This window comes from Lethenteron reissneri, unplaced genomic scaffold (assembly GCF_015708825.2).
Source record: "Lethenteron reissneri isolate LAM-NWPU_2019-01 unplaced genomic scaffold, ASM1570882v1 scaffold_216, whole genome shotgun sequence".
Classification (NCBI taxonomy): domain Eukaryota; kingdom Metazoa; phylum Chordata; class Hyperoartia; order Petromyzontiformes; family Petromyzontidae; genus Lethenteron; species Lethenteron reissneri.
In genome coordinates this window covers 1423304-1434390 of record NW_026891738.1, presented here as the reverse complement: position 1 = coordinate 1434390, position 11087 = coordinate 1423304, and the positions used below count along the sequence as shown (strand labels likewise).

The window sequence follows — 11087 nt, the reverse complement described above, 5'->3', positions numbered from 1 at the left end:
ATAAAATAATAAAAATCACGACGTTTTGGAGGTAACACAAGTCTCCGTCATCAGGTGGGACCGTCACAGCCATATTTGCTTTATCAAGTGAGTACGCTATCCTCACTGCCTTGGTAATATGCAATATTTAACAACTCGAAGGGCATACGCTCACAATCTTTATTTCACGTCCACACACGCGTTCTGTCTCTCACACACAGGCACACACGCGCATTCGTTATTATCAAGCACTGGGTGGAGTCTGGGAAGCTCCACCTTTTTGTGAATCTGAATATAAAGCCAGGGTGAATCCAGAGAGCAGAAGAGACGGAGCGAATGACTTGCGCTCTACGGCTTTCCATCACCTGAACATCGTGAGTATTCTAAGAGATGCAAGTCGGCTGCACATTAGCCAGTAATAGGCTAAAAGTATTGAAATCAGTTACAGATAAATTATGTACGGTATATATGTTAGAACGTACATTGTATAGACTATGTATGGTTAATATAGGCTGGGTATTGTAAATCAGATATGTTAACAGGCTACGTTTAAAAAATAATACCATATTAAACTGCATGTTAATGTCTAATTGGTTAGCGATGTTAAATAGGTTGAACAAATGGCCCTGTAATATCGGACTGCATGCAAACACACCAAAATAGTGAAATATTATAAGTTATTACAGTCTAGGCAACAACAAAATGACGTTTTAAAAATATGTCAAACATTAAACTTGCCTGAACACTTGCACATACGCGAACCTTGACGTAATATATCACAACGATGTGAGGTGGCTAAGTCGGGGGTCCGCACTGCAGCGATTTTTCTCTCTCAAAGAGGAAATTGGACATTTTTTGGGTGAGAAGGGACAACCAATGGAGGAACTGTCCGATCCTGTATGGCTGGCAAATCTAGCTTTTTTGGTTGCCATAACGAAGCATTTGAATGCGCTGAATGTTATCTTCAAGGAAAAGATGCAGTGGTGAGCCAGCTATGCGCTCACATTAAAGCCTTTGGAACCAAACTGCAACTTTTCCAAAGACACTTGTCCCAAACAGAGCCCTGCACCGCGCACTTCCCAGCTTTGAAAGAGATCATTCACAGGTTCCCACAGGACAACATCGGTGCGCAAATGAAGAGTTATGCAACTGCTATTGCATCTCTTTCTGTGGAATTTAACAAACGCTTTCTGGACTTTGCAGTTGTTGAAAAGACATGTTGCTTTTCTCTTCTCCCTTCTCCGTGGATCCTGATGATGCTCATCCACAGCTGCAGCTGGAGCTCATTGAGCTGCAGTGTGAGGATGAGTGCCACAGAAAACACCAGCAGTGTTCTCTTGTTGACTTTTACCGGCAGCTGGACAAAAGCAGGTTTCCAGAAATGCGGTCATTCGCTAAGAAAATGCTGAGCTTATTCGGCTCCACATATTTGTGTGAGCAAACATTCTCAGTCATGAACTTAAACAAGAACCGATTGAGGTCAAGGATGAGTGACTCCCACTTGCGTGACATTTTACGCATCTCAACCACTGCCCTCAAGCCAGACCTGGTCTCTTTACTGAAATCTAGATCTCAGTATCACCCTTCTCATTAGTGTCAGCAAGTTATCTGTTCCTTGATCAATCTGAAATTGAGTGTTTTGAACGGTAACATTTGTCACTATTAACAGTGAAAAGCCTAAAGTACACTAATGCACTTGGACTTATGGCAATTATTTTATTAAACTCTTGGATAAGATTTGGTTATAACTGTTGATGTTATGTACCTGTAGATGTGACACAAACTATTGCTTTCTGAAAGATCTTGTAAAAGACAAGGGCAAACTTAACTTGTTTTAAAGTTTAATGATAACAGACCACTTTGCATCTTACCTATAAAAGTCTCCGCGCGCTCGCGCTTGCGGGGGATTTGGCTCTCGGACGGTGGCCTTCACGTAGAAAAAAAATTGCCGGGCGGCACACCCTAAGCCCCACGGTGGGAATAGGCTATTCCGTTTTCCCATCCGTAAACGTTAAAGTACTTTAATTAACAAATTTGTGCCGTTTTTATTATTATTTATCATTTATTGCGCGCCGTCTACCGTACCAACTGACGCCAATTGCGTGGGGAGGGGGCGGACCCTACCAAGTACTGCGCATTCGCTCCAGCTCACGGGGACATTTTATTTCACGCGTTGAACATGGAATAGATATACAAATCACGCTGGCGATTTTCCTTCACAGTGTGATGTCCCCCCCCACCACCCCAATGCGTTGCAGTTACTGTTATAAAGTTCTTAGATATTAACTTAATATTCTTAAAGCCCTTACATAGTATTATTCTGCCTCGGGCGGGGGGGTGGTGGGGGGGTAGCGGCCCACCCTGCAGCCTGGCAATGTCTCACCTCCTCCGGCTTGGCAATATAGGCGAGGCCGCGAGCTCTACACGGGACGACGCGTCACCACGCCAATGTAAAGTATAATTTTATTGCATCTTTCGCTAAGAACTGAGGTTTATTGTTTACTATTATTAAACAAATAAGTTTACAAATACTACAATGATAATTTGTGTGTGCACATAACAACTCTGCTTTGTTTACTATTATGAAACTAATAAGTTGCCTAATATTCCAATTATAATGTTCGTGTGCAGAAACTACATGTGTGTCCCTAAAGTCGATGTCTGTGTGTGTGAGTCCATATGTGTTTGTGTGCGTGTAAGTCGATGGGTTTCTACGTGTGTGGGTCCATGTCTGTGTGTAAGTCCATGTGTGTGTCTGTCTTTTTCAAACGGACAACGCCTCATGTGTGTGTGTACGTACAAGTGTGTTTGTGTCAGTCCATTTGTGTGCGTATCAGTCGCTGTGTGTGTGTTAGTCCACATGTGTGTAAGTCCATACATGTGTGTGTGTCACTCGATGTGTGTGTGTAAGTCAATGCGTGTGTGTGAGTCTATGTGCCTGTTAATCCACGTGTATCTAAAGTACGTCTGTGTGTCACAGTCCATATATGTATCTGTGTGTTGGGCAATGTGTGGGTCAGTCTATGTATGTGTGTGTAAGTCCATGTGTGTGTGTCTTAGTCGATGTGTGTGTGTAAGTACATGTGTGTTTACGTCAATGTGTGTGAGTCCACGTATGCCTGTGTGTGAGTCGATGTATGTGTGAGTCGCTGTATGTGTGTACGTCCATATGTGTGTGTAACTCCATGTGTGCGTATCTCAAGTGCATGTCTATGTGTGTGTGAGTCCATATGTGTGTGTGTCTGTAAGTCTATGTGTTTGTGTGTCAGTCCATGTGTGTGTATGTCTCAGTCCATGTGCATGTGTGTTAGTCGCTGTGTGTGCATGCATCCATGTTAGTCAGTGTAACTCCATTTCTTTGCGTGACTGTAGGTCCATGTGTGCATCTTAGTCCATTCGTGTGCTTTATTAACCTGCTCAAGGCCTATGATACCATCAGTAGGCCTGGCCTCTGGGTTGCTCTTCGTGCTTTCCGAGTCCCGAACCCACTCAACACCATCCTTAAGGACCTTCATGATGGTGAGCGGCCCCGCGTCTTAACTACGTGGCCGTGAGTCAGAACCATTCCCTTTACACCTTGTGGTGCAACAGGGATGTCCTCTGGCTCCCACATTGGATCACGTAGTTCGTCGAGCCTTCAATGCCTGTACCGGAAGAATTCCCATCTGCTACAGATGCAATGGGAGACTGATCGATGCCCGCGTGCGGTAAAGGGATGGCTCCCTATTGCTCAACCACGTTATGTATGCCGATGATCTGCTAATGGCTGCTCACTCGGAAGAGGAGTTCGAGGTGCTGCTGCTGAACCTGGAGCTTGCTACCAACAGGTGGGGCCTTACCATCAGCCCAACCAAAGCTAAGCACCTGCCTGGCTATTTTGTACCATCGGACACTCCACCCCCACAACTCCCAATTCGTGATGGGGCAGTTGTGGAGACAGTGGAGAGTTTCCCTGGACAGTGTGCTAATGACCGGCTCCGGTTTAACAGCAGAGGTCTCACTCCGAATCAGTCGAGCTGCAGTATCTTTTCATTGGCTGCGTAACGCTGTGTGGAAGCTACCTGGTCTATCATTCCTTATGAAGCTTCAGGTCTTCTATGCCACGGTCATTCCCTCCCTTCTCTACGCTTGCGAAACTTGGACCCCCCTAATGGAACATCTTCGCTGGTTAGAAACATTTAGGCTGGCCTACCTACGATCCATCCTGGGTTTAACCAGGCTGCATTGTGTGAGGAGCTCACAAATCCTTGAAAGATGTCGACAAAGTCCAATCGGTGACCTCCGGCAGGCAAGGCTGCGTTGCCTGAGTTATGTAGCCCGCATGGCCAGCCACCGCATGCCTAAACAGCTTTTGTTCTGCCGGGTCGAGGGGGCTAAACGGGCGCGGCATGGGCTGGAGAAGGCATGGAGTGATGTGCTACAGGAGGACTTGGAGCTGAGTCCACTTGCGGATGACTGGTACCAGCCGTGTCAAGATCGGCCACTGTGGAGGAGGCTCCTGAAGGACGCTACTAGCCAGTTGGAGGCAGTCACCCTCCAACAACAACGGAGGGCGAAGGAGCGACGCTCACAACGAGCGGAGCGCCGGGTGGCTAAAGCACAGAAAGTTGCCACAGTAGGGCCCACAGGTGGTGCATCAGCCAGTCGTCTCAGTCAGTCGACCTGTGCCATCTGGGTTTGCCCCGTGACCTCTTGCCAGCGGGCATTCGACACTTCGCGTGGCCTCAAGGTGCACATAGCCTGGCACAAGCGTTGTTGTGACGTCACCACCACTTAGTGGCGAATGGCGGTTGTTGTTGTTCAGTCTATGTATGTATGTGTGAGTCCATTTGTGCGTGTAACTCTATGTGTGTATCAATGGATTTGCGTGTGTAACTACATGTGTCTGCCTTTTTCGCCCGGGCAACGCCGCGTACTAACCGCTAGTTACTTATAACTCCTGTTTAAAATGTTCATGAGGCAAAGATATTTAACTCATGGAAATTTAAGGTATACTATACATTTTGTTCAATGTTATCTGACTGAATGAAAGGCAGAATTGTGTTTTTAGAGTTGTTCACGTCTGCCTGAGTGGCTTATATTTGGTTACATTGTCATTTTTAAAATAAAGGTAATTGGGACAAATTGTTTTATAACAGTGTGTATTTTCATGTAACTTTTGTGGTTGAAAAAATGTCAGAAGGAACTATTGGCCCCCGGGCATCTTCACTTAATCAAATTTGGCCCTCTTTGCAAAAAGTTTGGACACCCCTGCTCTAGATGGTTCTCGTACATTCACTCTAACTCTGCCCGTTAGCTTTGGCCTAGATGAAATCCCCGCTTTGGATTGGATACCGGTTACCCAGCGGTGGACATTCAGATACCCCTTGTCGCACCCTAGATGGCGCTCTCCCCGTTACAAATTGACATGCTAATGTCTCCCATTAACACAGCTGCTGTGCGTTCGTGCGGCGGCGGCACTCCTTTCCATCTCTAGCCCCACCTCCTTTCCCTTGGGTTGCACCCACCTCAAACCTACATAACCTCTTGTTGCAGTCGCTCTCCCACTATATTTTTCCTGGTATAGCAGTTCTACTGCTGTATTTTTTCACCTGAAGACGATTGCTTGTGTTGCAATCGAAACGTCGTGATATATTTTTTTTCTACCTACGTGACTTTACCGAAAAAACTAAGGAGTATGTGTGTAATATTGGATTGTGGTTGGAATCCATCCCCATCAAAGGAAGGATTTGAACCACAACTAAAGACTACGTATTTATGAACTAAACACTATTGTTATATTACCAGATGATAGCTCAACGAAGTGGTTTATCACGTGGAAATGTATAGCAGCCAAATAATCGAAGAGCTGTTTGTAAATGTGGAGGGAGGAAACTGGAGGACTCGTATAAAATCAACGGGACTACTCCAAACATAGCAGACGTCAGGGTCAGGATCGAATCCACGACCTCCTGTATACAAGACGAGGTAGGTAAAATCTCACCACTGTGATGTGAAAATAGATTCGAGCATTCCAGTAATGCCATTGCCATGAATTCCCCTTCATAAATCATCTTTAAATACCTGGTCTCGCCCCTGAAAGAAATGCATGTGATTGTGTGTGTGCGCGTGCGGTCTCATAATCTTGTGTCATCCATTCGCCCATACGTCATTGTGACTTTCATAGAATCTGAAATGGACAAGTGCCTTGAAAGCGCTTTTAAACAAATTCGCCAAATATCTACAGGACCTCAACTCAGTCACAGCATCAGATGTGCATCCATATTCTTACTATGCCTTTGCTTCTCAGCTTAGGATTGACTCCCTTCCCTCCCTCCACCACTTAAAATCATTCCGAGCTCAGAATGCACAATTCTGCTAACAAAATGCATAATTTGCATATATATTTTACACAAACGTACTTTGCCAAAATTAAAGGTCGCAAAAGGTTGCTCAAGTTTACAGAAACGTTTAAACGATGATGAATTAAAGGAAGCTGGTTTGAGCAAAGTGTTCAGTCATTCACAATATTCTTTCATACAGCCGAATTTGCACATCAGGGAAACTGCAATGAGTGTTTGTCTCAAGTCAAACATTAAAAATACCAATGGATATACGTGTAAAGATAAACGCTTTTTAACTTTCAAAATCAGTGGTTTGATGCTTACACACATCTCAAAAGGGTTTTACGAGAAAATGTAAAGATGAAAATTAAATCAAATGTACAAATGCAGATGATCACATATCCTAACAAAACACATAAAAATTAGCAACATCTGCCTACTTATGTACAAGAGTGCATGATAAAATGCACCTGTCAGGCAAAGACTACGTTCTGAGAGACATTTGATGGAAGGCACTGGCATATTTAAGATTCTATGAAAGTCACAATGCAAGCAAAATTTAAAAAAAAAAACTGGAATGTTTTCACAGCGGTCAGGGTAGAACATGTTGACGCTTGATTATAAGGAGGAATGTATTGTAAAGGCAAGACTGGAGGGTGGAATCTTTTTACGCAATCTTAACAAAATAGCTGTGAATACAATGGCATGTATATTATAGGCATGGCAAATGTCATGAACATTTGAACGTGATTCGGGACAAACTACGAGTTCTGAGACAGCACACGCATATCCATCCATTCGTTACTACTTTATCAAATGATGACAAAATAGAAAACGGTTATGTATGCATGGTGCCATCTGTTTGTATAAACTTAACAAAAACAACATTGTATAAAAGTAGGACTGATTTTTTTTCAAAATTATAAACCAAGCGTTCAGGAATATATGAACATAAAAACCCCCAATTGCCAACATATGCATATACTGATTGACGTACTCTGATAACATATGCGTTGTCTTTAAAACTGATTGGTCCACACCAGAGACATTTTTCTTTCGAGCCTAGTCTCAAAACGGTGTTAGATAATACATATGCTATCAGAGTATGTTTATTGTTTGCATTCTGACCACAAATATTGTGATTAATTCACACTTGATTCCTTGTAAAAGGTTTCATTTTGGTGTTTTAACATCTTAACACAGCTGTGTTAAGGGGAAAACCTATTCTCATATTTTGGTACTGGCAAATGAGGTCCCATGAAATCTATTGTTTTTAAATGCCCATATGGTCAGTGTTAAGAAATGTGCAGAGGTTCAACAAAAAGAGAAGCAGTCAAACTCACACTTAGGAGTATTGTAGTTTTCCATGTAACAATATAAAATACTTATAATAAATAAAATAAAACATAAAAAAGTAACATTAATAGAAAAACAACACTTTTATTTTCATGAACCTTCGGTCCTGATTGATGTCATGTAGGGCAGTGTTGTATATGTCGGATTATGAAATTTTGACAAAAAGAATAATAATTAATAAATTTCCAAAAAATGCGTTATTCGCATAAGTTATGTTAATGTATGTAGTCATATGCATAAATTATGATAATTACGGAGAAACTCGTATTAATTTATGCGAATGCTTGCGATTATGTTAATGTGTGCAGTTATGATAATTATGGCTTAGCTTCGTTATCCAGAGTTGTATCAATCAGGATAAAACGATTATCTTTGATTAAACATTTACTGATTATCTTAGTGTGTTTATGTTATGTTAGGTCTCCAAATTCATATCTCATCGCAGGTAACAGTTCTTATGAATAAGACAGTTTTGCATGGACTGGGAAAGAAGCACTCGAACACTTGGTGTTAAGCAATTTTAATTCTAAAACATACGACCTCTAAGATGCAAAGGCAAAAGTATACGTCATTAGATTCATCGGCAAGATTATATAACGAAAATAAATGACTAAAACATTCTTATTCATGTAACTCGACAGCAGCAACTGCTTTGCACGATCAGTTGATATTGAACGCACCACCTTGAAATGGCAACCCTTTTTGAAACACAAGATAACTTTTTGAAAGTCTTATTCGTGTGCGTGTTGTGTGTGCGTTGTATTTTGTCCCTTGATAATTAATATTTTAAGCAGAGGCAGGGCACTGTGTCGGAGCTTGGGTGGGGGAGGATACAACCAGCGGCCAGAGAGGTTCCTCTCGCTTGGGCGTGGCCGCAGCGAGCCCGTGCTGCTCCCTCGCTCGGGCGTGTCTCTGCTCGTGCGCTCTCTCTCTCCACTGCTCGATTGAGCGGCATTGGCACGACGCTCGCCGACGTGGTGCGCGATGATTCCGTCGTCGCTGCTGGACGTCTTGTCTGTTCTCACTGGGTGTTGGTCTGTGTGTGTGTGTATCAAACACACGCCGCATTCGATGGCGCTCTCTCTCTCTTGGTGGCAGCTCCAGGCTTCTCCACTGCTGGATGATTGTTGAGTCGGCACGATGCTCGCCTTCGGCGGTGCGATGATATTGTCGTCGCTCTCTCCTTGATCGTTGCCAACTTCACACGGACACCTGCCCTTACTTCAGGCTGTGTTGGCTCAGGCTTCTGGACGACGCGGCTGTGCACGCTCACCGGCTTGGAGCGCTCTGGCGATGAACGATGGCTCTTGTTGCTCATCCGCTGCTGCTCGTCCTTTTCGATGCTCGCTTGGTCGACGCTTGGCGATTTCCGCCCTTTCTACAGGTTGATTGCTTGATGTCACTCGTCACTCTCTCTTCTCCGTGCTTTCCTTTGTTCGTGCAGCTGCCAGCTTCACTCGCACTTAACCACACCTCGACACTTCGTTCTGCGAGAAGCGACACCTGACATCGGTATCGGTGTTTGCTCCCTCACGACGCTCCACCAGCCGGAGCACGGCTGAACCCAGCCTCGACCCAGGTTGAACTCAGACTTCTGCGACTCGAACGACCCCTCGTCGTCCCATCTCTCCTCGAGCCACGATCCGCCCCAGCTCCCTTGCGAGCCCCGTCGCAATGCCGCGTCGCAAGCCGAGTTACAAGACTGAGCACGACTCGAACCAGACTGCTCACTCTTCTGCGCGTTTGTGCTTAAACTCAAAAACGTGAACACCCTCTCCTCTCTCCGCGTCTCTTGCGAGAGGAAAACAAACAAGAAAACAGACGCCCTCGGAATGTCAGCACAGACCCCCCTTCGCGACCCTTTGTAACCCCCTAAGTATTTATGGGGCCATCTGTTTGTGCCGGACCGTTGGAGACAAAGGTGGCTGAGGAGATTTTTGCAATACATTTATGTGGTCCTGTGTGTTACATTTATTCTTGATATTTCTTATGAGTTCCCTCGGTCTTAGTATATCGTGGTTATTATTCGGTCTATGTTTAATGAATATTCGTAATGATCCTCGTTACATCATTATTTTGAAGGTTTTGCCAAGTTTGGTTATGCGTTTGTTTCCAGGGATTGGTGTTTTATTCTGAGTTATATTTTAATGTCCTGAGGTTAAGTGTAACTAAGTTTCCACTTAAGCTTTCTGGAATTCGTATTCTTTAGTTTTTAGGAAGGTCATGTAGATAGAAACATACAATACAAAATAATATATATGCGGTGAATACGAGTAATATAAGGGAATATCTAATAACAAGCCCCTATTGTTTGCTGGTTAATTATTTTTGTTAAGTTTCTACTTTTCGTTAAGGAAAACGTTAAAGAAAACGCGAGTTGCAACAGTTGTGTTTCTCTGCTCTGCACCTTATCTGTGCATCTCCAGACGTCTTGGGAAGGTTAGGCCATCGACCTTTTGTCCATCTGGATGTCTCTGACCTCTCTGTGCTCTGAAGTCTTGTCGTTTAATGGCCCTCCCCGTTTCACAGATTCCTCGTGTGTTTGTGAGGAGTAGGGGCTGTTTCCATTATTTAATTAAAAATATATATATAGAAAAAAAAACATTTTTTTTATTATTCTTAATTTTTTTTAAAACAGGGCATAGATACAACAGCAGTCTGTGCACAAACGCCACCCTCCCTGAGCATTTCGCTTGGGAGATCATCTCTGCCCGGTGCCTTTCCTTGTCTCAGACTCTGGATCGCCTTCAGTACTTCCTCAACAGTTGGCACCTCAGCCAGCCACTCACAGATGGTGACCTCTTCCAATATTTGAGGCACCGCAGCCTCAGCAGGGTTATCCCCATGTTGTGCCATGATGTTTTCCTGACTTAGGGATTTCCCCTCCCCCAGGACCTCACAGAAATGCTCAGCCAATCTGCAAACCTGTTCCTGGGGGTCGGAGATTGGATCACCGTTTTTTCCCCTAATGATGGTAATAGGTGTGGCGCTGCAGGTTACTTTTTTGATGGAATTAAATAGTGATTTGTGATAGCGGGCCACTGAGGCAGACTCAATCTCCTCAGCAACCCGCGACCACCGCCCATCCTTGCAGCGCCTTACGGCTTTCCGAACCTCCGAGCGAAGGCTGCGGTAAACCTCCTCATTCTCTGACGTGGGATGCTGTAGCCGTTGAGAGTGGGCCTGTCGCTTTTTCTCAACTAACCTGAACACCTCCTCTGTCAGCCAGGGTTTCTGGGGAGGTCTGGACCGCGTACCCAAAGAAGCCATTGCCGCTGCATGAGTCACAGTCCTAAATCTCGCCCATTTACCCTCGACATCAGGAGGAGTGGGGGGCGATGCCAACCCCAGCTGCAAGCGATGATGAAATTCTCACTTGCAACTTTCATCAGCTAACTGAGACCAGGCCACTTTAGGTTGGAATGGGGT

The 11087-nt window shown here is 44.4% G+C and overlaps 1 protein-coding gene across 1 annotated transcript in view; it reads left to right on the top strand.

The window, feature by feature from the left end:
* Positions 1-310: 310 nt before the first annotated feature.
* Positions 311-11087, top strand: part of LOC133339747 (interferon-induced very large GTPase 1-like) — a 35236-nt gene continuing 24459 nt past the window's right edge. The window contains exon 1 of the mRNA XM_061547911.1: positions 311-353. The gene's annotated coding sequence lies outside the window, so the exon portion shown is untranslated. The remainder of the gene's footprint in view (positions 354-11087) is intronic.